Source organism: Phodopus roborovskii, unplaced genomic scaffold, assembly GCF_943737965.1.
Source record: "Phodopus roborovskii unplaced genomic scaffold, PHOROB, whole genome shotgun sequence".
Classification (NCBI taxonomy): domain Eukaryota; kingdom Metazoa; phylum Chordata; class Mammalia; order Rodentia; family Cricetidae; genus Phodopus; species Phodopus roborovskii.
The window spans coordinates 17,156-43,708 of record NW_026125064.1 but is presented as its reverse complement, the minus strand read 5'-3'; the positions used below and the strand labels follow the sequence as shown (position 1 = coordinate 43,708).

The following is a 26,553-nucleotide window of genomic DNA, read 5'->3' as shown; positions in this document are numbered from 1 at the left end:
GTGTTGACAGTGTCTGAAATATTAACACTTTAAACGCAGATGAAAAACTTCCAGTGGGGTTGGAGAGCTGGCTCAGTGGCTAAGAGCACTGTGGGCTGTTCTTCCAGAGGTCCTGGGTCTGATTCTTAGCACCTGATGGTGGCTCAATTGGACCTGTGAGTCCAGGGGGGACTCGATATCCTCTAATGGTTTCTGAAGGTACCAGGTATGCATGTGATGCACAGACATCCATACAGGCGAAACATCTACATACATTAAAAGAGATATACACACATACAGACAGAAAGACAGGAAGATGGAGGAAGGGAGGAAAGAAGGAAGGAAGGGAGGGAGGAAGGAAGGAAAGAAGGCAGGCAGACTGACTTCTAGTAGAAGGCTAGGTCACGACAATTGATTCTGGAGGCTGGGTGTCAGGTATGCATGGTTTTATTTAAAATGTGTCCAATAAGATTTTCCACTTGGAATGAACATTTTTGCCTCTTTCTGCATGTCATCATAAACATCATCTCGTTTCATGGGGTTTCTTAGAAAGTTCTAGGTGATTTAACAGAAGAGCAAAATGAAAGTGTGGGGCGATTAAATAACAGGACATTTACACCACAGTGAGGGCGCTCTTGCCTCAACCTCAGGGACACACAAGTGACTAGTGGGTGAAGTATCAGACCGGGTCATGCAAGTACTCCTTGTGTCACTTGTTGTCCTTTGGCAGTTCTGGTGTCTCCTGTTGCTAGCAGGGAAGACAAAATGAGTCCGATGACCTCAGCAAATGGGCAAATGTCTTTTGGTGGCTGAGAGGAGATGCACACAGCCGCATGGTTGTCAGAGCATTCCCTAACATCTGAAGAGAATGTTCCCCTGGCTAGTCTGCCGCACTGAGCCCCTGGGGGATGCACCTTATGTTCCGAACCCCCCGATGGCTGCAGCACCTCCTGCCTCTCACATGGCACTGATTTATCTGTGAACAGCAGCACAGCAAGGTAAGCGCGGAGACCGTTTTAATCAAGTGGCAGTTGTAGTTCTAAATCAGCACTAGAACCTGGCAATGTTAGATTTGTGTTTTTCATGAGCCAAAAGTCAGAGCATGAATGAGGTCTGAATGTCATCACAGCAGACCACAGGCCACAGAAAGAAAAAAGACACATCTCCAAGTGATGTCGACCTGCCAGGAAGACAAACAGAAACAGAGCGCGGCAAACAGGGGCCAGAGGGGCTCAGTGGTGTGCGGTGCTCCTGACTTGGGAACAGCGCCTTGTACATGGAAATGAGGTGGGCGGGGCACTGAGATTCCCACCCACCGCTCTGAGCTGCTGCCGCTGAGGAAAGAAGCTTAAGGGCAATGCGACAGGTGGGCAGAGGGGGTGGGGGATGCGGGGCCTGGGAAACATCATCATCTCGACATTTGTTCTAAAGTGACTTAGAGACGGTCATTTATTATGGAAACATAATCCCGAACAGTTCTCTCTTTCTCTCTGTAAACACATCAGTTCATAAATAACTTAAGCGTGTCCTTTGCATTCAGGACACAGTTCTGGCTGGAGTAGAAAAGGGTAGAAGATGAGCAGCGGTGGGAGGAGATGGCAGGGTGGAGTGTGGACGGGCAGCTCAAGCGTCTAGGGTTCGTGCAGTCATCAGCCATCAGACACGGGCGGGGTGACCCAGCCATATTTCTCATGAGTCTTCACCAAACTCTTAAAGGTTGCTTCGGCTTCCTTGCGGCTGAAGGACTTTTTTGACTTGCCAGCTTTTCTGCAGATCCGTCCCTGTGTGAGATGGAGAAAGACACCAGGTTAGAGTCTCAGCAGATGGACTGTCTCTGAAAAGGCTTGCTGAAGGAACATACGGTGGGCATTTCTGATGTCTGAATGCAGGAGAGGTGTTGACCCCCAGCAAGGACTACGTGGCACTCTCACGGAACAGATATGGGGTGTCACAGCTTTTATGGGGATCATACTGGGGAGTCTGGGACTGTAAGCCTTTTTGGGGGTGTAGGTATTTTCCCCCAAAACCACAGCTCCAGCTTTATCCAAACTATTTCAGTCTGTGAGGCTGGGAGGCAGACTCCCTTCATTCCTGAGAATACACTTGAAGGATCCAGAGCCTTCTTACTGGAATGCTTCAAGTGTAACTTCTGGGTTTCCTTTGATAATAAATACATTCACACACAGATGTGTATACTGCGCATTCACAATGCCATCAATTAAAAACTAAAATTTAAAATCTAAGCTTGGAAGCAGTTAGTGACCTCCTGTCACTTCATGCATTATACAGGTTGGGAGGCAGGTGGGGGTCAGAGGTCAGAGTCACCCCCTCAGAAAGACTGTGTGTGTTCTGAATGGCTGGAGACCGGGTCGTGCTGTGGGCCAGAGGACCTGGTCCATCTTAAGGTGTCTGAGACAACTCTGAAGAGAGGCTGGGTGTGTTCAACCATTTGATATGTAACATGTTCTCATCTACAAAGTTCACCCTTAAAAACCATGTGACTTAGTAACAAAAAGAATGTAAGTTTATGCTTCCATGCGGGGCCTAATTCATAGCTAATACATGCAGCCCGAAGGCAAATGTGGGGACATGCCTGCTGGATGGTGAGAAATGAGAAAAGAGGTGTCACAATCAAGACAAACATATATCCAAGAGCCTGTGGGCTGTCACCAGAAGCTGGGATGGCAGTGGGCCCTTACTGGATAAGCCTGCTGAGGCTCCTAGTCATCTAGCCTCTTAAGTGACTGATTACCTGAGTTGTCCCCTGTGGCCTTGTGGACGTGCTTGCTTACTCCTAACCATGTTTTCCTAGTGTTTAGTTCTCTCTTTGAGCAACCATGCACACAGTCTATACAGGCAGGGCCCAAACACCCCCAAAGACACAGCTGCCCTCCATCAGCCAGCGAGTTCCAGCATCCAGTTGCCCACTACTTCTTGGTAAACGAACAGGTCTCTGCATTCCTGGGTTGCTACACTGATATCTCAGTGCAACTGTGTGCATGTACTGAATCTTAACTGGAGTCTGGTCTTCAAACTACACCACAGCCCTGTTTCACCACCCATGCATGCACTGAGAGTGGCATCTACTCAGGCTGTTGGACCAGAGGCTGGAAGCTTGCTGCAACCCTAGCTTGCTCTGATAAACTGAGTGAGAGATGCTGGACTGGCTTCTGAATCTTTGGCCAGTGGCGCTGGGATCGAGAAACCTGAGGATGGACGGGCAGCTTGCACGTGTGAATTCAGAGCTTGTACTTCCAGTTCAATGGAGCCTTCTTATTCACAAGGCAGAAACCGGGGGAGAGGTGCTCTGCATATCCAATGGCTCCACTTCCAGTACTCTCTGGGTTACTGCTATGTCCCTGCTATCCAGGACACTTGACACCCTTTATAAAGACTTCCAGTCTGACCATGTGAGCTTTCAAAGGGAGAAGGGACGGAGAGGGAGGGGAGGTAGCCAGCTGCCTGATACTGGTAATGATGTCCCCAAGTCTCGCCAGGGTATGAGCCCATGCTTAAATTACATACTTTCATACATTATGAAGGGTGGTTATACCCTGTAACAAGGGGACACCAAGATTTAGAACTCGGACAGCTGTGGCTGAGCTCAAAGTCCAAAGCTTTGGCATCAGACATAGGGGAAGGTATTTGTGCAGGGAAGTTGGTTTACACACCCATGAGAGCAGACAGTTTTGGACAATGTGAGTATTTTAACCGTCTCTGCCATCCCTTTGTACAGTACTGATGACTGGTGGTCTGACTGAGAATTCTGAATTAAAGCACCCAGACAAACAGGCTTGCAGTAATTATAGAACATTCATGGCTTTGTCATGAACACAAACTTTGTCCATTCTTTTGTGAAAGTCCCAACTGTCAGAAGATACAACCAACAAAACCGCTGGCAGAACAAGTGGCCCTTTGTTGCTTTTCTCTCTTTCCGGGAGGATCATGAACACAGAGTCCAGTACGAAGTCAATTTGATGGCAGGAGAGAGGCTGTTAGGAGCCAGCAGCTCAATGCCTTCTTTCCACCAAGCTAGCCCGTGAGAGGCTCTCGGCCCTGCAGCGAGTACACACTGCCTGGCTGCTTCAGATGGACCATGTAGGCGTTACACAGGTCACATTAGGTTTTGGAGGCATTATTTCTTTCCCCAGTTCTGCCAGGTGGCTACATTGTTTTCACGATGTGTCCTGCAGTGCCACGAGACAGAGAGAGTATACCCCTCCCACACATCCTGTGGCCACTGCTGAGTCTGCAAGAGGGTGTGCCCAGATTGCATTAGCTGAATGATAAGACTCTCCCTGAGTGTGGCTGGCAACATTCCACCAGCTGGGGTCCCAAACTGAATACAAGGAGAAAGGCTGCCGAGCAGCCAGCTTTCATCCTTCCCTGCTTCATCATGGAGCATGGGATGTGGTGCTGATGCTGCCTCACGCTCCTGCTGGCATGACTCCCTGCAGTGATAGGCTGTACCCTGGATCTGTGAGTTCAGATAAACCCACCTTTCCTTAAATTAGGTTTGTCAGAACTTTTGTAGCAGCAACAAGAAATGTTACCTAAGCACTTGTTACAGATTCCCTGAGACAAGAAAATGAGTTGGCAACACCAAGACTTGTGAAGGAGATACAATTAAGGACTGTCTGGCTCATTCTCACAGCACCCACCTGTTTCCACATGATAACCCGAGTCTAGACTCAGATAGTCCTTTTGGATAACTCTCACTTCTTCTCAACTATCTTTACTTGTATTTCACGAGAGTGTCACTGGATGTGACTCTCCTCCTCCTCCTTCACTATGAGAACTTAGTGTTATTCTGCAGAGTCTATGACAACATTCCTGGTGCTCTTTCTCTCTCTGGAGCTATAGGTTGTTAACGTGATGCCAGGGAAATGTAGTATTTGCTTCCTCTACCTTTAAGGGTTCAGCCCCACCGTGATGAAAAAGAGGGTTAATAGGAACACAAGAGCTGGGCCTGCACCTCTGAAACAAAACCATTAGGTGTGCTGTTAGTTTAATCTTGCTTTGCTGGATGCTTGAAAAGGTAGTTGTGTGTGTGTGTGTGTGTGTGTGTGTGTGTGTGTAGGTGTGTGTGTGTGTGTGGAGGTGTGTGTGGAGATGTGTGTGTGTGTGTAGGTGTGTGTGGAAGTGTGTGTGTGTGTAGGTGTGTGTGGAAGTGTGTGTAGGTGTGTGTGTGTAAGTGTGTGTGTGTGTGTGTACATACTTGTGCAGAGGCCAGAGGTCAAACTCAGGTGTCACTCCTTAGGTACCACCCACCTCATATTTCGATACATAATTGCTCACTTTATCTGGAATTCGCTGAATAGGCTAAGCTGGCAGGTGAATCCCGCAATCCTCCTGTCTTTGCTTCCCTAGTGCTAGGATCATAAGCATGCCCCCTCCCAGTGCTAGGATCATAAGCACGCCCCCCCCCCCCACCTCCCATGCTTTTCCTCATGGATTCTGGATGTCAAGCTTGGGGACTCATGCTCACACACAGCAAATACTTTGCCTACCTAGCTCTGGCTTTTGTGGGGAGGGGGAGAACAGACATGTGATTAAACAAGAAGACATCCCCATGTCTTAGCAGCTAACAGGCTAATAGGTGACTCTAAAGACTGGTCCTCTCTAACTTTGCAACGTCTCCATCGTGTCTACCTGCGCATTGACCTGCAGTTGTCAGAGCCACCTTCAGTTGCCTGGTGGCTTCCTTCATTCAGTATGCTGGGCACTGGCTTTAAAAAGGAAAAGCAATGCCACCTTTTAGAGCTTTAGGACCATCATGTGGACACGATGAGGGTGCAAGTGTGTTGTGGCTTAGTTGGTGTTAGTGACACTTGGGCGGAATAAGTCTGATGAAGGTTATTCTGTACAGAGTAGATATAAACACCATGCCTGGCCTCATTCCACTAGGTGCTGGTGCAAGGATTCAGGCATTATGCTAACCCTGCCCCCTGGCAATGGGCAGGATACACACACCACACACTGGCATTCAGACAGATACTTAGACAGCTCAAAGGGCCCTGCGTTGTATGGCTACATAATGTATTATGAGGCTGCGTAAGGACTCTGTACTCATGTGCAAGCTTTCTCTTTAAGTGAGCACCTCCCACCTGCTCTCCCTTCCATCTCTGTCCTCCCCATTCCCCATTCCCCTTCCCTCTCTGTTCCTGGTTGGCCAGCATCTATCCCTCCCTTTATGACAGTGTTCTTGTTCAAACAATGTCAAAAAAAAATGTCCTGGGAGAACAGTCACTAACAACTGCTATCTGGCTTAGGGCCAAGCAAAGGGGTCTGGGCTCTTCCTTAATGTTCAGCAGATACTGGTGGCCTTGTCCCTGGAGTGGGAACATTGCTGGCTGCTGGGCTGAATCATATCCTAACCATCTTCCAGCCCAGCTTTGGAAAAGGAGAGGGGAGGAGGGAATGATGTGGGGCTGGAGAGAAGGCTTGGCCGTTAAAGGCAATGCTCACAGCCAGAAACATAAGCGAGAAGGTGCCATGGTTCCTGTGTCCCCAGAGATTTTTCTTGGTGGTGCTGGAATTAGATTTGAAATGTAGCCCCAAGTAAAGGCTTGAAATAGACTGCTGTACTTCGGAAGCCATGGCCAGATGCTCTGTGGGCTTACACATGGAATTTTTAGGCGGTGTGGTGCACGCACGCACACATGTGTGCATGCTTATGCATGCTTACGTGCACCGAATGGGGGAGGGGTAGAATTCAACTGCTTCCATTTCAGGTCCTCAATCCAGCACTCCCTCAGCTCGTGACTGTGGGTTGCTCTCAGTTTCATTGTCTGCAAAATAACCATCATGGTCCTATTAGAAAATGCAGGGCTTCCAAAAAGATTTAGTATGCAAAAGCAGTGAATGGGTTTTATTGTCAAGCTATCATGTTGTCCATGTCCTTTAAGGCAATGTCAGTTTGCCTTCTTTTAAAATGTCACAAACATTCTGTCTTTTAAAGTGCGTATATTATGACTTAGGTTATTGGTTATAAAACTGCCTTCAGGCAAACAGGACCCGCACTACCTTATCTAATTTCTAGTTATCTGATTATCTAGTTTCACTGTAACTGTTTAACATTAGCACCTAAGTTCTGTACTGCTCACTTCCATAGGTCTTTACTTATAATTACCCCATTTGGTATTTGTGTTCCATTTGCTTGTGAGTTTTGATGTACATTGATGTTTTCAGGTACCTCCTGTAGAATTTCTGGGATCCTGAACATTTTTTCTGATCTCCAGAGCTGAGCCTTACTTTCAAAAGCTTTGGAACTGCAATTGCAGATGTAAGGCATCCAGGAACCTTGTACTTCAGCACAGTTTCCAAGCCCAGGTAACCCTTCCCTAGCCTTCTTTTCTGTCACAGGACTCCCTGGGGAGATACAGAAACCGCACAGGCTCCTGGCTTGCAGAATAGGGACACTGGGTGCCTGGAAACTTGAAAGGAGGCCTACCTAGGACAGACTTTCTTTTAAGGTTGGAAATTCAAAGCAAATCCTAAGCATTTGTAAGTTTCCAAAAGGGCAGGTAAGACACAATGCTGGTAAGATGGCTTCAAAGAAACCAGCTATCCAGTCACAGAAAAGGCACACAGAAGGGAGCTCCAGGCCCCAGCAGCATCTAATCTTAGTGGGATGCAGTGTCAGGCCCGGAAGAGCACAAGGTTAGAGAGAACACTGTGTCGGCCCAACAAGACACATGTGTGCAGGGATCGGGGCCAGAGCACTGGGGACAGGAGAACAGAATAGCTTAAGGAGAAGATGAGTTCCCAGGGCCAGGGACTAAGTCTGTACTGGCTGGGTTTGGGATGTACATCAGAATTCCAGGCTGAAGGGGTAGGGATGGCTGGATTGGCTCTCACACCTAGAATCTGAACAACTATCGTGAAGAGGGTGCACAGGACAGATGTGAGGGAGAGAAGGGGCCAGCCTCCACTCTCTGGTGGACCACAGGCCCCTCAGAAGTCACTCTCCCCTGGCCCTAGTGCTCTTCCTGTCGCGTGTGTCAAAAATTCCCATGGTGGTGAACTTCTGTGATCCATGGGGAGGGCAAGTAAGGATACACAGGTCATGTGACCCAAAATCACCCACAGGGCCAGCTCTCAAGGAGCCTTAGATGTGTGAAGGTGTTTGGATAGCAAACACCCTACAAGCCCATACACGTGAACATTGTCCCCAGGTTGGGGTGGAATAATTAGGAAGTGGGTTGCTGGAGACACGCCCTAACTAAGGCTGTTCTAGATCAAGGCCTGTCTCCGCCTCCTGGTTCTACTGAGGTGCTCCCTCCTTCAAGGAGCTGCTCTGCCATGCCTTTCCTTCCAGGATGGGCTTAGTCCTCTCAACCCATGAGCCAGAATAAACCCTTATTCCCCCAGGTGGCTTCTTGTGTCAGGTATCTGACCACAGAGACAAGGAAAGTTTAACTGGTGCAGATGGCTATTTGAGCTACAACCCTTCAAAGCTTGAGCACTCTCTTTCGATTGTTTTAGTGGTTGCTGCATTTAGGAAGAAATATGTTTCTTTAACAGAAAGTGCAGCTTATCCATGAAGGGACCCTAAGTGGGCAGCCTAGAGCTCCCAAGAACTGGACAAGTCACTGTCATCTGAAGAGTCTCTGGTGGCAGTGAGAGACATTGGGAAAGCACAATGCATGGGGCTTCCTACTCATCAGCCTGGCAAAGGAGGCCTCCAGTTGAAATAATAAGCACAGGAAATAATGAATGAATGAATGAGTGAATGCAATGGGCAGACTATGGTCCCCACAATAGGAGCATCATAGACCATTTTTTTTTTTAAAGAATCCAGCTCTTTAGTGCAAGGCAAGAGAACTACATCTCAATGCAAAGTCATTTCACACAATAGGAAACATGTCCTTATCAGAACCTCACCGAGAAGTCATACGTGATCACAGATTATCTAAGCCAGTCCCAAATATTTTCCCAGTTCTTAAGCAGTTTATGGATTCAGGTATACTCTTAATTTTGTGAAACCTCATGGAAGGACAAACCATCACTGGTTTTGATGGTGTTCACTGAGAATCTTTAAAGTGAAGGTGCTTTATTTAACAGTGACTTAAAAATTCCCCAGCCACTGGCAGTGCCAAAGGCATGCTTTATGGATTCTCAAAAACACAGAGCATCATTTTCCTTTCCATTCTGAAGAAAGTTCTAGCAATGTTGAGTCTGCACTGAAGCAGATGGTATTTTGCTGGAGGACTCGAGCACAGAAAAAGCAACACTTGTGCTAAAAGTGTGCACGGTATCAGATGATCATTTTAAAGTAGGTGTTTTGAGAATTACTAGCCACTTCTGCTTGAGCAGTTGGGTCCTCAGGGTTGGGTCCAGTACTGTTTATTTTAACATAGTGGAGAGACAGTAAGAAATCACTGTAGGTAGACAGGTACACAGGAGCCACCATGTGCTAGACACTGCTATCAGGATGTCTGCAGCACATTAGATATGATGGGGGTTGACCTTCTGTATATGTGTTTCTTATTGGTGGATGAATAGAACATTGTTTGGCTAATAGAGGCAAGAAGATAGGTGGAACTGGGAGTCAAAGAGAACTCTGGGAAAGGGGAGCAGAGATAGAGAGAGATAGATAGAGAGAGAGAGCTCAAAGAGACGCCATGTAGCCACCAAAGGAGTAACAGGTCGAGCACTCTCTGGTAAGCCAAGATCACATGGAAATACTTAGATTAATAGAAATGGGTTAATGATTAAGACAGAGCTAGCCAATAAGAAGCCCCAGTTTAATAATTAATAAAAGTCTCTGTGTATTCACTTGGGGCTGAAGCAGTTGGACCTGTCGGGACAAGAAAAGTCCAGCAACATAGACATGGTGGGACACCCTAGCAATTGGGCTCAGTGCCCTTCTATACATGTGGAGTAACAGAGACACAGAAGGATCAGTGAGGTGCTGAAGGCCACACAACTCGGAACACCACTCCAGATTGTCACAATGGGATCTTTGGCTGTGAAACTAGGGTGGCCCATAGAACAGAGGACAGGCGATGCAGTGACACCCACTTCCCACACGCTTCCTTCCCCTGGCTTCTCCATGACTTCCTCCGTAGGCAGCTCTCTCCTGTCTTCAGTAACACCCCCTTTTAGTCTGGAGCCTCAAGCCTGTACCTCATTATATCCCCACTACGCATAAGCCTCAAGCTTGCTAAGGCATCAACCCTGCCTTTATTGCCATTTCTGGCCTTCCCCGTCTTCCCGGAGATTACCTGCTCTAGCTTCTTTCTTTTGCTGTGATAAAACACGGGGAGGAAATAGTTTGTCTGGCTCATGCTTCCAGGTCACACTCTGTCACTGAGTGGATCAGGGCAGGAACACAAGCGAGAACATGAAGCAGAAACCATGAGGAACCCTGCTTGCTAGCTTGCTCTCCAGCTCATGCTTAGCCAGCCCGCCAGGGCCACTTTCCCAGGGAATGGTGATGTCACAGTGGGCGGGACTCTGCTGCAGCAATTCACAATCAAGATCTGTCTCCATAGACATGCCCACAGACCAGCCTAGTAGACATATTTACCCAGCGGAGACTTTTCAGGTGACTCTAGGCTGCATCGGGTTGACAGTCAACACCGTGCTAGGGGCTGTCTTATTCCACAATAAGGAGTGATTGGCACCGTTTTGAATATTTATTTTGTGCTGTGCCAGGAATTGAACCTAGGGCCTCATACATGCTGGGTAAGCACTGTACAACTGAGCTATATTCCTATCCGTGGGTTGATTGATTGAGCTCCATGTAGCTCAGTCTAGACCCAAACTCAAAATGAAGTAAGGAACGACCCTGACTGACCCTCCTGCCTCCATCTCCCAATTACTGGAACTATAGGTATGGATTCTGGAAGTTAGACCTAGGGCCTTGTGTGTGACGGGCAAGTACTCTACTACCTGAGCAACATTCCCAGCCCCCTTCATTTTGTTGTTTTTAGACACTGCTTTTTATGGGTCAAGCTGGGATACAGAACCCCTCCTGTGTTTTCTCTCTTTTATAGTTCTAGATTCTATACGGCAGCTACAGAAATACCCTTATACGCCCACCTTACTTTCATGGGTAGACCTACAGATTATGTTACATCGGTATTTCTGCATTTAAAGCATCTTTTGCCCAGACTTAGGCCCATGAGAGTGTGTCACTGCTGTCACCAAGGCTTCTGCCCCTAGTCGAAGATGACTCTATGTGACTGTACCCTCTGCGAGTGACTGTCAAGGAACGATGGTATTTTCCAAGTCAATTTGGCCCCTTGCTTCAGATCTTGTCCCACATTCTTCCCCAAGTGATAGGTTTTCCTTAGATTACCACATCTTCCATCTCCGCGGGATGCATTCTGACAGTGGAATCAAGCTTCCATCTCCCAGTGCTACAGGGGCCTGTACCCATCCAGACTCAGACTCACTCCTGTTCTCCTGTTGGGCCTGGGGACAACTTTGCTCATTCCAGTTCGTGGCTACACACCTGCTGCAAGCTCATGATGTCACAGGCGTCTCCATCTGTTCTCGAAGGTCCTTGTCTCACACAGGGGCTTTCCTAGCACATCGCATAAAAATGTATGGACCCATGGCTAGCTTCCACACTGTGGAAGGGGCTACACCATCTTTGTCCCCAGGGAGGACAGCCCCTCCGTGATAGGCACAGCCGAGCAGATGGTTTCCAGGGAGACACGATGTGATAAAAGTTACTCACCTTTCACACTCCCTGATTTCTGCCCTTTCCCTACAGAAAGCCTGACACTGACAAGGCCCACTGTCCCCCATGCATCACTATGTTTGTCTGTGACCCCAAACTCTCCCCATGTTAGCTGCCATTGCCTTGATCTCTCTCCACCATCGATCAATCGGAACATTTCTTTATTTCATAGTTCCTGTTATTTGGTTCCTTTGGCACAGATAATAAACAGGCAGTGTTCTTGAAGAGAAACTCCTCCCAAATCAGGGGGTACCAAGATACCCCTGGATAATGTGGCAGCAGAGAGTGCCGAGGATTGGTGCCCCAGAAGAGAGGGCAACTTCCCCTCTGATATCTCCCCCTGCTCGCAGAATGCCACGATTTGGAGAAAAATGGTTTGTTCTGGAAAAATAAATGCACCAAGAAGGAGAACAGTATTTCTCAGGCAGCCAGGGCAGCGGGGCCTGGAATTCACTCTGCAGATGGCTTTCAACCTTGGGGCACAGGTTTGCCTTTGCACTTGCTGTGACATTTCATGGCTGTGGTCTGTTCTTTAAGCAACAGGACTTGTAACGCCAGAGAAAAGTTCACATTGCCTATCACAGCACGGCGCTTGCAGATGGGGAGAGAGTCATGGCATTAAACAAATAACACTAACTTGAGATATGTTTTCTGGAAAATTGGAATGAGAAAAACGTTATGATCTGGGCACACACCACATAAAACACTCACTACTTTCTTAGAATAGTTTGTCCTTGGTATAAAAACACAGCAACAAGGCTATAAGGACGTCTACTTCATGTATTTTACCAAATGTGTCCACGAGGACAGGAAATTGAATCTCAGCCATTACACATATGCACACACTTGCTGGGCTGAAGCCCACCAGGCCCTGAGGCACAGTGACAGAGCACAGTGTCCCAGGTGTGACTTTTCATACACTATCAGGGGAACCAAACTCATTATGGAGAAGCGTTGAACCTCTGGGAAGCACAGCGAATGTTGTGTGGGGGTGGTCTCTACAGAGCTGCCCACACTCTATGGACAGACAGCCCTCCTGGTCCTCAGTTTACCACTATGTTCAGGGACATGACATTTACAGCTTCCGTCCTTAACACTTACCCAACTGCCACTCCTTCCAGACGCATCACTCTCCCTTTCTCACAGTGGGCATTTTAAAGGTCCAAATGATCAATTTTCTTCTCAAAGTATCTCCTTTTAGTGCCTCACTTAAAAAGAAGCTGGAGAAACTTCCTGGGGGCTGTGTATCTAAAGTCTGTAGCGTTACCAACCTGTCTAGTGGAGTACTCCACTTTCCGGGCAAGACAGCAAGCCTGGGGCAGCCATCGCTATCCTGGGTGAGGGACACAGGGTGGCTTCCATAGGCATTCGCTTCTGTCCCCTCACAGTGACGGCGGTTGCTACAGGTCTAATTTAGCACGAAGGGCTGGGCTTCAGGTGATTATTGAGAATTCTTGTCATGGTCTTGCAGTGTCTGCTTCTACATCAGCATGACCCAGAGGAGTTCATGACCAGAGCTGAGCTCAGGTAGTGGGGTTTAGTGAGTCTAAGTAGGTGGGTGAAGGTGGGCAGTCTGACACAACATTGAGGGATGTGGGTATGTGAGGTAGATCCACCTTGATGCCCTTGATGACCCAGAAGAGACTAAATTGTCAAGGATCTAGAAACTTGAGCATCAGTGCTGGCCACTGCTCTAAGGGCTTAGCAGTGTGGCTGCCTTAGACTCTCCTGGAGTTGGAGGGGATCACTGGTTTACTTACTGATGGCAGGGAAACATCTAACAAGGACAAGTGGGGTTACTACTACAAATCCCAACTATGTTATCCTGTTGAGAAAACAGTGCCATTAGCAAGTGGGTTGAAGGCAATGCCTTACCCTGAAGGGACCAAGGAGTGTTGCCACAAACATGTTGTGGTTCACAGGGACTTTTGTTCCCTGCAGCCCTTTCTCCAAAACACGCTGAGCTCAGGAGCACACTTGTCCGAGTGAGGCACCTGCCCTTGGCCTTCAGTCTTGCCCCTAGAGTACACTGTTCCTCAGCCCATTTTCCTAATGAGCAAACACAAAGGTGTCCTATCTGAGGCAGCAAGAATTCAGCTACTCTGTGACCCAGCAGGCAAGCCCCAAACACCATCTTAAAACTGATGCCTCCTCCTGTGGAAAATTGGACCTTTAGGCCCTGAAAAACTTTTAATGACCGAACTCCATATAAGAAGCTGTAACCGTTGGATACATTTGCCCCGAGAACACCCTCTGGACTGTATTGTGCAGTGTCTGCTAATGAGGCGCTAATGAGGTGACAGGCTGTAGGCGCAGAAACAAACAGCCACTCAGCAAGAACGAAGACTTTTTCCTCCACCACCCCCCACCAGCCACTGCAGACAGTAAGGGGGCGAGGATCCCTAGGGTCTTAGGACACTCAGCAGACTGCTCATCGTCCTGATTTCAAAGGCTCCAGAGTGCTTGTTTTGAGTCACTTAAGTAGGTGTGATGCCCTTCACACAGGTCATCCCAATACACTTTACAGAATCACCCTATCTCCAAAGTCAGGCCTGGCTGTGAAATCCAGCAGCCACCAGCAGAGACTATCCCCCCCCCCCCCCGAGGCCTGGGTACCTTCCTGTTGGAAGCTCAGTGCTTCCAGATTATTCTGCTTGCTCTCCCCGCACCTTCAGCACAGGCATCTCCTGTGAGGGTTGGGGATTCCAGGTCCTAGCCAGCAAGGACCAGAACATTCTATTTTACGGCTCTCTCCACCCCACCCCAGCCTCCTCCAGTTGTCCCTTTACTTCTACCCCCCCCCTCCCCCCCCACACCACCCACATTGCCTTCCTACTCCCCACTGTCTACTAACATGATGTCTTGTGCAATTCAGAGCCCCGAGTACAAAGAAAATACCAACCACACAGTGTGTTGCAGCCAGCTGGAGGAGAAGAAACGCTCCATATGATTTGAGGGCTGCACTATGTCTGTTAAAAACTCTTTCAAATCTGCTGGTGTCATACAGGTACTCCGAGCTACCGGGGCTGGCTCCAGGGTAAATGAGACCTAGTGTCTTTTCATGTTGCCAACGAAATGGGGCAGAGATATGGCAGGAAACAGCTCAGTATGTGTTGCCAAAACAAGTTGGGGACCTCAGTCCAAAACACAGTGTTCTACTACCATAAAAAAAAAAAAAAAAAAAAAAAACCAGACTTAAGATCGCAATCAAACGAAGAAGCTGATTCCAAAATTCCAGTTTCTAGCCTGACAGGCTGATTTCTCTCTGACCTAATAAAACGAAAAAGACATTCTCCACAAGTAACCGGAGCGGCTGCTAGTACTCCCACATCATTTCTGAGGGTATGTTCTGACAGTTCCTTGATTTGTACGAGTACATGGCAACGCAGCCTTTGCTTTTTGAGCAAGAATTACACTAATGAAAAGAATTCCACCAGGTTTTCTGAACATCCCCAGGAGCCTTCAAACAGTGCCTACTGTATACTCTGGTAAAGTTCATGCCAGACCCTGCTCTGAGGAAGTGTGCATACTTCCCAGTCTTCATCTGGGTCAGGGTTCCAAAATCTCTCCTGGTGAGAGGGAAACCGAGGCAAGGTTTAAGGGGCACAGATTCACACAGCCAGCTGTAGACTGTGCAATGTTGGGTTGTAGAGTTTATGATTGCGTTCACGTTTCATTCCACTTTATAGCAAAACCCCTGACCCTGATATCTGACTAATTGCTCATGAACTGAGTTCCGCAAGCCCTGCACAGCTCTACCCCTGGCATTCTGGTAAGTGCTCACACAAGTTCATGGAGCCGACACACAGTGTCTATTGTAGAATTATCCTCCTATTACAGGATGTAGCCCTTACACCACCATTAGAAGTTTAGTGTAAACATCACCAATTCTCAATGTGTACCAGGTGGTTTTTCACACATGATAGCTGGGCTAATTTTAAGTACAGTTGTACTTTTGCGAACGAACGATTGGAGAATTGGGGGCAGATGACTTCTCTGTGGTAGCAGGGCAGCACCATAAACCTTTGTCTAGTTGTAGAATCAGAGCTGAACCCCACGGTGCTTGAATATTCACCAGAAATGTCAGCCCCTCATGGACTCCTGGAATCCTTCCATACTTTTTCAATGAGCCAGGGCATGCAGCCTCACTGAGCTATGGAATAGCCAGCTGCCACCATGCTATACATGCTGTCATCATTGCTAACGTCCCGAGAGTCCTGACTCTCTGCTAGCCAGGTAACCAACATGGCCTCAATGACTATTGTTATGTTAACCTTATGTGCTATTAGATCTCACATGCATGCCCATCTTAACCCCACAGAGCTGGACCTTCAGCCACACTCAAATCCTGATAAAAGGTTCTCTGTGAATATCCTTCACAAGGGAAGCAATTTCAGGACACTTAGGGTTTCACAGTAAAAATTCACCAATGCCACTTAAAGTGGGCAGTGCAGTGGCTGTTCGCTGGTGACACCATGGACGAGCTACTGTGCATAGCATTAGGGGATATTAAAAGGAGTGAAACAGTATGTCACCAAAGCTCCCTTTCCTCATAATGGCAAGTTCATCCAGGTGTATTTTGTACACTGGCAAAGCGAAATTAATTCCCCTCTGCCTTGCTATTGTGGTATTGACTTTGGCTTGCTTTATGCTTTAAAGGCTAACAAAAAATCATCCTCACTCACTCTTCATATTTGCAGGGCCCCAGTCCATGTCTCCCTGGCTTTGTTTCACCTGTGCTTGTGTTATTGGGGGTTTTCTTGTCACCGAGGCACAACATCACACCGACTTTGCTGTTTGAAAACTGCAGGATTTGAGTTTGCAGAAGAGGTGAAGCCAGGCTACTCTTGATGAATGTGACATGACAGGGAACACTGGCACCCCCAAACTGCTGTGTAATGCTTATGTTTCCATCTCCTTTACAACTGGACTGGCTCCATGGATGCTTCCCATAAGGGAATGCAAGCCAAGCAGTGTCAGGTACAGCTAGGAAGGGGCTGTGGACCTGATGGGCTCAGGGTCAGGGTGGAGAGCTGATGCAGGAGCCACACCTGTATCAGACTTGGCTCTGAAGTGCAGGCCACTGGCCAGGCCTGTGTACCTGTTGGGAACAGAGTTTTCTGCTATGAGTAAAATTCTTGACAAATAATGGAAATTTTCTCATCAGCTACAAAGAGTTTGGATAAGAAAGCCATGTGCAGAGAAGTGAAGCTGATCTTTGCCCATGTGATGGAGAGAGACTCCAAGAGAAGGGAAACCAACAGCCATTGGTGCAGACATATTACATTCTGTTTGAGCTTGGAGGAAGGTGGTCTATACCCAGCATCTACCACCAAGGATAGATGGATGTAACTACTTTCAACCCAGGATTCATTTTTCTGGAGGAGGAGAACAGAGAAATGTCCACAGGGGAAAAGAACTAGAAATGATGGAGTTCCAAGAAACTGGTAACAAAACCCAAGCAACCAGGAAACTTAATGTGCAGATGCCAAGCCTCAATAGTATAAGAGAATATAAGTAAAAAAACGAGCCATGCTTTACCAGTGCCAATGATCATAGGGTGAAGAGGTGAGGGGCTCCTTAATGGTAACTTCTCCTGGGGCAACTTGCTGATATCTGTTCAATAAGTAAGCAGCATGACCCCACCCTTTGAAACAGCACCCCACTTGTGAGGTTTTGTTTATGGTAATGAGCACAGGAGGAAATCTGAAGTGTAGTCTATGTACTATGCATGCTGTTGATGACAGGGAGGGGCTCCAGGATGCTGTCTGTCTGCTCAGTCATCCAAGGTACTTCTGTTCTTTCAGGGAGGTGTGGTGCGGCTAGCAGTCTTTAAAGAGGTAAATGACCAGAAAGAAGGTATGGGCAGAAAGATGTGTGAGTTTCAGGCCACTGTGCAGGGGTTGTCCTGTGTCCTGTGTAAGTGTGTGGGTCATGTGATCACATGGGAATGCTGAGAAAGTGCATGGCCTCTGAGAAGTGGAATCTGAAAGCATTCACTCCTCACTTTCAAGCTGCTGCATAGACTTCACACGAAAATCTAGGATGCCCTCTAATCAGAGAGCCATAGACGTCAGACAACCAACACGCCACCACAATCTTCCATGCTGACGTCCTGTCCAGGGTCTTCCTGGCCCTTACAGGAGGAAACAGGCCTGTAACAGTCACAGGAAGAATTTAGAGTGATAATGACCACCACACCAAACTAGAGTTGGCTTGTTTGTGCCCAGACAGTGTGGGACTATGGAGGGACAGAGAGGACCCCTGGAAAGGACATTGATAAAATGTTATGTTATACCTGTCAGGTAATTCTGAGTCTTTGGTGAAATTCTGTTATCATTGTTGGTTCACCTGCTGAACCAGAATGGTAGCACAGCCCCTTACCACCAGCTTCCTCAATGTCACCTCTCTCTCTCTCTCTCTCTCTCTCTCTCTCTCTCTCTCTCTCCTCCTGTGTGTGTGTGTGTGTGTGTGTGTGTGTGTGTGTGTGTGTGTGTGTGTGTGTCTGTCTTGCTATGTAGCCTTGGCTGGCCTGGAACACACAGAAATCATCTTGCCTCTTCCTCCCAAATACAAGGATTAAAGGTGTGTGCCACCATGCCTGGCTTGCTAAAGATGGAGGTAAGGTCCCACCCCAGCTTTATCAAGAAGCATCCCTGAAGGATGGAACCAGGGAACCATCTATTTCTCCATTAGATTGCTTCTATTTTGAGGGTGGATGACTGAAGTCAGCAAGCAGCAAAACACAAAATCCATTTATACCATTTGTTGTTTAATTTCTTTTTAGGGTTAGGTATATTTAGAAGAAGAAGAAAAAATTAAAGATAATTTTAAATGTTATATTGCAAACATTGGGGATATCTCCCTGAAGTTAAAATGTAAATATCTGCATGCCTTCTATTTGAATAAAAATTTACATAAGTATTTTAAATATCCATGTTAACTTTACAAATACCTTAGATACATATATACATACACCTATATTTACACACACTTGCACACATATGTGTATGCATGTACGCACAGAGAACCAAGCCTATCCTTTTTTTTGGGGGGGGGAGAGGGACAGGTCTCCCAGGGAGATCAACCAAACATGGTATATTGAGTTGTAGTTAAGAGTAGGCACATTACAGCCAGGAGTGTTGGCACATACCTTTAAACCTAGCACATGGGAGGCAGAGGCAGGCAGATCTCTGTGAGTTTGAGGCCAGCCTGGTCTACAGAGCAAGTTCCAGGATAGGCTCCAAAGCTACACAGAGAAACCCTGTCTTGAAAAAAACAACAAACAAAAAGAATAGGCACGCCATCCCATCATTAAGGAAGGCTGGGTGAGGTAACTAACTCAGTAGGAGGGAAAGGGTCCCATAAGCAGGCAAAACCAAAAACTAACCAAACCAAACCAAAACAAAGTCAGTAACTTCCTGTGCTCCCACTGTTAGGAGTCCCACAAGAACACCAAGCTACACAACCATATCACACATGAAGATTGTTGCCATCAGAGCCATGATTGTTGCTTCAATTTCTTTGGGCCCTGCTTAGCTGAATTCGTGGGCCACTTTCTTGTGGTGTCCTTGACCCCTCTGTTAGAATCCTTCCTCGCCCCTTTGCACGGGATTCCCTGAGCTTCGCCTATGTTTTCAGCCTTAGCTATCTGGATAGCTAGCAGGAGGTTTGTGGAGACTCTCCTAAATGTCTGGGACTGGCCAGCCTTGGTGGCCATGTGTAGAAACATGCCTAGAGCCATCTAGGTGGTCAGCAGCTGGACCCAGGAGGTGCAGCCAGACCTCTGGCAGCTTTGCAGCCCTCTGTAGACTTCAGTGAAGGAAACCAAGCCTGCCTCATTCTTGCAGAGTTCAAAGGAGAAAGAACGCAGATGAAGTGTGGGGTGGCTGGAGGCATGAACTCTATCAGTTTCTGCTGGTAGCCTGAAGGAAGGGTGATCGCAGTCTGTTCTTGAGCCTTGGTGGCAGGCTGGCGGTGATGTTTGGGGATATTCTAACAAATGCCGCTGCCTTTGAGTAAAGTAAGTACAGATGCAAGGTTCACACTAATAAACAAAGATGTCCTCCCTGATATGCCTGGAAGTGGTCTGCACTCTTCACTCGGGGTTGCTCAGTGTTCGATTCAATCAGACTGTGAGAATTACCAATTCCTAATGGTTCTTGGATGTGACTGTAACCAGGCAAGAAAAATATTATCACTTGAAGAAGGAACCAAAGGCTATTAGAGGGATCTTCAAACATGGCTAAATTTCACTGTGACTATGCTGCCAGGACAGTGAGGAATTGGTTCACTTCTCCAGTGTCCATCTGCCCATTTCCAGGCAATCAGCAATACAGCACTTCAAAGGCTGCCAGCCACAAACAAAACCCCATAGAGCCAATTCACATTCACAGAAATACCTTGACTGGCAAATGTGATGCTGAGAGAAAAGCAGGAACTTCAAATTGCATGAAATGCTCATGGTGCCAGGGAGTGAAACTGTTCTGTCCTTGGTGTCAACCACAGAACGTCCTTGCGCGGAGTGTGGCTTTGTTGCTAAAAATGTCCACTCTTCCGACACTGCAATTACCAGGCACTCAGCACCCTCCAGCTTTCCCCTAATGATTCATAATCTTGCTGTACCCCAAGGGCACCTTCCCTGCTTCATTAGGTGAGTGTCTGCTAGGTCCAAGGAATTCCAAGATTCTGCCAGCTCCCCCCTCCCTGCACCCTGGAGGGGGATATTTTTATGAATTTCTCTACATTTGACGAATGAGAATTGAACCCAAACACAGATGGCTGAGCAACAGTGCTTTCACAGACGCGTCTTGCAATGGCTTGTGAGTACCATGGAGACATGTTAAGGGCTTGTTTTCTCCTGGGTGTGGGGACACATGGCTTGGCTATTCAAGGGAACTGCAAGAGAATGCTCTGGGGATGGAAGGCTAGCATTCACTTCACAGGAGCCAGGAGGGGGAAGAAGGGAAGAGGCTTCAGGGAGGATGGATGCGGGGGGACACACTAGGGAGCTTTGACTTTGGGACACTGAAGGAGGATTGTGACCCAGTCAATGAAAATACCTCACATCACAGATCACGGGGTCCTAAAGCAGGCTGGAGGTAGACACTTGCCCTCATTTTTGAAGGAGGAAGCCTGAAAGCAAGGATTCATTAAGACCCAACACCAAGCCAGCTGTAGTGTGTGTGTGTGTGTGTGTGTGTGCGTGTGTGTGTGTGTGTGTGTAGTTCAAGTCTGGGTCTCTGCAAATTGTCTCAGGGTAGCAAGCAAAAGGAAGGCATGCTAGCAAGGAACATGTCCTAATGTGGTACAGAGGTCCATGGGGACCATGAGGTGCTCCCAAACTTTGGAAACACAGGAACCTGGCACGAGGGATTTGGGTGACTACCCATCTTTCCTTCCCCTCCTGACTTCCTGTTATGAAATGAAAATATTGTCTCTTATAGAGAGGCAGCAGCTCCTGATTGCCAGATAACTCTCCTTAGCTCTGAAATTTGGAAAGTCTACAAAATAGAAACTGGTTGTACTGTTTAAGAAGTGTCCTGATCCTGTGCCAAGGCTTCTAAAGTCCCACGTAAGAGTGAATTTCGTTATCCCTCCAAGCTGTAGTTTCTCTCTGGGTAATAGGACATCGGCCCTTAAGAGTCCTGAATGCTCATCTCCGAAGGGCTAAATACCAGAGGGAAAAAGATCTGCCTTCTGAGTTAGAGGGAATCCATTCTCAAAGGGCCATTAGTGTGTTTAGCTTTGCACTGGGGTTCCCTGGGATTGTTGTCCTATAACCAATGAAGTCTCTGGGGCCATGCTGGCCTCTCCTGCCATGCCTTCCAGAGTTCAGTCACTTTCTGCCAGCATCTCAGATCCAAGAGTCCTCTTGGTGATCTCCATGTGCTGTCCAAGGCCTTCTCTAGCTGGGCAATGCAGCCAGGAGTGAGCACCCTCCATTACCACCAGTGAAGCAGACACTTGTGATGAAGCCTTGAACATTAGGCAGACAAGTGGAGAAACACCCAGGAGGTGTGTGTGGTAGCCACTTGCACTATTTCTCAGTTCTCTTTTGTCTGGAGACAGCATCTCATCACCTGGTATTTGAAATGTTGTCCAAGGAGGAATTTGTCACTCATATGCAAAACTCAGAATTGCACAAGGAAAAGAATCCTCATAGCACAAGCAGATGGTGCAAAACCCATCTCTGCTTCACACAAATCATTGGGCTCTTAGTTTGCATGTGACCTTGGTCACTAGGCCTACTTTTCTAACTTTGCTCAGTGTGCAGTTTAAGGCATTTCCTTTTAGAAGCCCTAGGAATATTCTAGAATGAAGCTACAGAATCTTATCACAAATCTGCACCACTGTACCATGAACCAGGAGAAATGGGGGTATCACCTGTCACATGCCCTCCCCCTCCTCTGTTCTGAGCACACATTGTGTACCCCTATATCTCTTCATGTGGCTCATTTTCTTCTTGTTGTTTCTGTACCCCAAACATATGCCACGTTTAAGATGTGGTGTGCAAAAGTAATGAATGAAGGATTTACTCACTCGACTCAAAGTGAAAACCTTCTTGAATATTCTGCACGAAAACATTATTCATCTCTGAATGTTATCACTTATTGATTTAAAAGAACAGCAGGAGGCAGAAAAATAAAAAGAACTAAAGGGGATGAAGAAAACTAAGAATCAACACAAAATTAAGATTGTACTAGTTCTCATAATTATGTAAGAAAGAGTAATATGCAAAGGAAAAGTTAAGTGGCAAACATTGAGTGGAGTACAGACATATGCCTCTGGAAGACAAGATGGAGTACGTGTCCTGCTTTGTCCCATTCCACTGAGCTTGACTTACAGGACTAGTTGGTACCAATGTCTTATTTATATTGAGACCCAATTTTTACAAAGTAGTCTTTCACAGTGTATTTCATAGAGTTGGAAATGTCAACCATGTCCCTGCAGCAGGACTTTAACATTCCCCTTAGCCTTGCTGGGAATCCTAACTTAATGGTAAAGTGTGGGCACTCCCATCAGATTCTGATCTGTGGTTCCATAACTGTAGAGAAACTTGTTCTGCCCTCGGTGCAGCACAGTGAGGGCTGGGTGGTCTTTGCACTTCCTGAATCCTCTGATGGGCTCACTTATTCAGTCTGCAGGCTGGGTAAAATTTCTCTAATTAGGAGTCTGTCTTGGACCCTTGGCAAATCCTAAATGATGATGTTCCAACAAGGGACCATGTGAAGGGAAGAAGGTGCCCTTGGGATTTGTGCTCCATAGAAAGGATAGTGAGCCAGGGTTCTTGGTGCTCACTGAGGGCCTGGTATATCATGGTTCAGTCTTGTCACACTTAGGGGCCCATGAAATCAGTGAGCTTGTCTTGTTTCCTAAGACTGCTGGCTCCTTGTGTCTTATGCCAAAATCCCTTCCAGAAACTCCTAAACACTCTATTCTAAAGCTGAACACAAATTAGAGGCTTAGTCTTCAGCACTTGAAGTAGAGACTCGAACCTCTGTGGGTCAAGCCCCTACTTTTTTCTGACAACTCCGAGGACAGCTTGTTTGGCATCCTCCATGCAGTTTGTCCCACATTCGGGTTAGCATGGCACCAGGCAGGCATGGGGCTGGAGCATTAGGTGAGAGCTTATGCCTTATCTCCAAGTTGGAAACATATATATATATACACACACACATACACACACACACACAAAACACAGAAATACACAGACACACACACACATATACACAGAGTGAAAGAGAGGGGAAAACAGAGAGAGAGAGAGAGAGAGAGAGAGAGGCTCTAACTGGAATAGCCTGGGCTTTGGAACCTTCAAGCCCACCCTCAAGAGACACACCTCCTCCAACAATGCCACACATCTTAACCCTTCCCCGAAACAGTTCTACAAACCAAGAGCCAAACATTCAAATATATGCATCCATGGGGACCGTTCTTACTCAAACCACCACACCAATAAGCTATTAATTCTGAAGACTATGCATTTCTTCTGATTATAGAGATGGCATGGGGTCATTCAACAGTCCTGAGAAGGTCAACTCACAGTCACCCTTGCTTATGTCCATTAAGGCACTGGCTCCCACCAGGGACACAGAACATCACCATTGACTGACAGTTACTGCAGAACCTGGGTTTGTCCTTCTCTTAGGACTGGGAGGCTTTGGCTAACTTTTTAAGGATCTCTGATGATAATGGGAAAAGCCAGCAGGATGCTAAGACTTGAGCGTGCTCTCAGTGCTGCAGATGTGACTGGAGCGAAGGTGGAAATGGAAGTCTCACGATTTCGTGCAGGATAGGACGACTGAAAAGCTTTCAAGTGAGATTAGACTCAGTGAAAGAAATGCTAAATACGAATAAACATGGAAAATAAACATAAGGAGACAGTCTGAGATGCCATGTAGAACTATCTCTATTTGCTGGTCAGGATGCTCAAAAACACATCATGCCTACATCGGTAGTTATGGCAACACACCCAGGCCCCAGATTGGTCAAGTTATCCTTGTAGACTCCACTACTGTGGAAAGATGAAATCCTTTCCTAGAACTAGCCTGGAGGCCAGCAAACCCCAGTGATTCTTTACCTTTGTACCCTGCAAGTCCCCCTTTCCCTGCTCACTGATGACACTACAGCCTGAGTGGCCACATCTGACTTTTTACATGGATGCTTGGATCTGAATTTATGTTCATGCTTGGTCAACAAGCCCTCTCAGCCATTGAGCCGTTTCTCAGCCATAGAACAGGATTCTTAGGGGACCAGAGTCGAGTACAGTTATACAGGTGAAAACTCCCAACTTCCAATAGAAAGGCAATAACTAGAGTGCCATATGACCCAGCTGTCAGTCTTGGGTAGGTCACCATCACAAGTCAGTGTGTGATGGGGTGAAATGAAGTTCACAAAGGCTGTGACAGGGACTCATCCAGAGACTGCAGTGGCGAGAGAATGAAAAGGGGTACCCTTTCTTCAGATTGAATTGGGGCTTAGTGTGGGAAATTCGAGCCAACTGGATGTCTATGGGCAGGAGGCACTGATACTTCAGCCTGTGTGTGGTGGCCTGAGGGCTTCTTGCCATTAGGGGAGGCAGCTAGCAGTAGGTGTGGTCAGGAGGAATAATGAGATCAGAGCCCCAGTCTACCTCCAGAAACAGGATTGTTTTTAACCTCACCAAACAGTAACATGGAAGAACCTAGACACATGAGGGCTGTAACCCATTCTCCCTAAGGTTCTGACTATGTGCTTCAGGATAAGCCTTAGGAGCATTCCCAAAACTGCTGTAATCTCAAAGCAGATGCCACCTGAAGCTTCTTACCTGACTCAGGTGCTCCCAGGGGCTATGACCCAAGTGCTCCCAGGGGGCTGTGACTTAGGTGTTCCCAGAGGCTGTGACCTAAGTGCTCCCAGGGGCTGTGACCCAGGTGCTCTCAGGGGCTGTGACCCAAGTGCTCCTAGGGACTGTGACTCTGAATGGGAAAAGCCTCTTTACCTTCACTAACTTTCTCCAAATTAAATCACAATAACAAAGCCATAACTTTGTCAACAATAGTAATCCTAGCACTTGTCAGGCTGAGGCAGGAGGACTGTCCTGAGCTTCATGCCAAGTTGAATCACACAGTGAGTTCCATGATAGCTTGGGCAGAGAGTGAGATCCTGACCCAAACAATAGAACAAACAAAAAAGTAATTCCACATCCTAAAAAGCTCACATCATAGCCGTCCACATTTGTAAACATGGTAGAGGCTAATGACTGTAGGATGTGAGGACTGCTGGCTGTGTCTCTTAGTCCTGATAGTGTGTTAGTGGAGTGTCATTTGACCTCACAGTTCAGCTCATCATATTACAGATGTAGTAACTGCAGCCAACCACCATAGTTTCCTAATATGTTTTATTCTGTGCTTCTAAAGGCATATTCCATGGAGGTGACATTTCAGGGGCCACATGTTTTGGGGAGAGGCTCCAGGAATCTTTATTTCTCCTGCCTGACCCTCAGGGACAAACACAAGACCTCCATCGCCCCTGCTAATGAAAGGCAGATGTCAGGATCCTTTTAAAATGAGATCACTAATAAAATCATCATCCTAATTCAATTCAGTAGAGTTCAAGATCACTTTTTATCAGGTTAGTCTTATTTATGAATTAAGTTAATGTCCTTAAAGTTTTATGTAATTTTATGGGTTGATACAGTCAAAAAAGAATTCTTCTCCGAGTTCTCTCAGATTGTTATACTTTATAACATCCATCATAAAGTCAATCAAAGGGCACCGAGCACAGGGCTGGATTCAGACACCTTTAGTGTCCTGCTTGTCTGCCTGTACATGGAGTGCAGGTGCTGTCCCTGGAGAACACAGCCTTGCTACTGTGGGCAAGGAACCTTGCTTTGGCCCTCTGCCTTCTCCAGGCCAACCTGGAAGGAAGAGAGCAAAGACAAGAAGAAGAGGTGACAGACACTCACTCCTTGACATGTCCTCAGACACCTGCAGGCATGTGCTGTAGGAAGGGATTCTGACTGTGAGAGGCTGAGAAGGTGGGGTAGCTGGTACTGTCCTTGCCTTGCAACCCATAAACTCCAGCAAGAGACAGGCAGTTCCCCCTGGGCTCATTTACCAGACAGTCTAGCCTATTTGGTGACGAGAGACTGTTTTTGTTTTCTTTTTTAAAAGATGGGCAGTGAAGATAAATTGTCTCTTCTCCTGTTTGGCGATGGGCTGTGCTCCAGTGTCTAATGCATGTGCCCCACACAAAACAAAAACAACAACAAACCCAGCAGGACTATGATTCACATACTATTCTATGTATCTTCCAAGGAAGGGGAAATAGCATATAGTATTATACAGAGATATTCTGATAACTCTTAAAAAGCCCAGACATCTATAACTCAATAC

The 26,553-nt window shown here is 47.1% G+C and overlaps 1 pseudogene; it reads right to left on the bottom strand.

The window, feature by feature from the left end:
- Nucleotides 1–1,398: 1,398 nt before the first annotated feature.
- The window catches only part of LOC127225593 (ubiquitin-conjugating enzyme E2Q-like protein 1), a 36,717-nt pseudogene continuing 11,562 nt past the window's right edge, over nt 1,399–26,553 (bottom strand).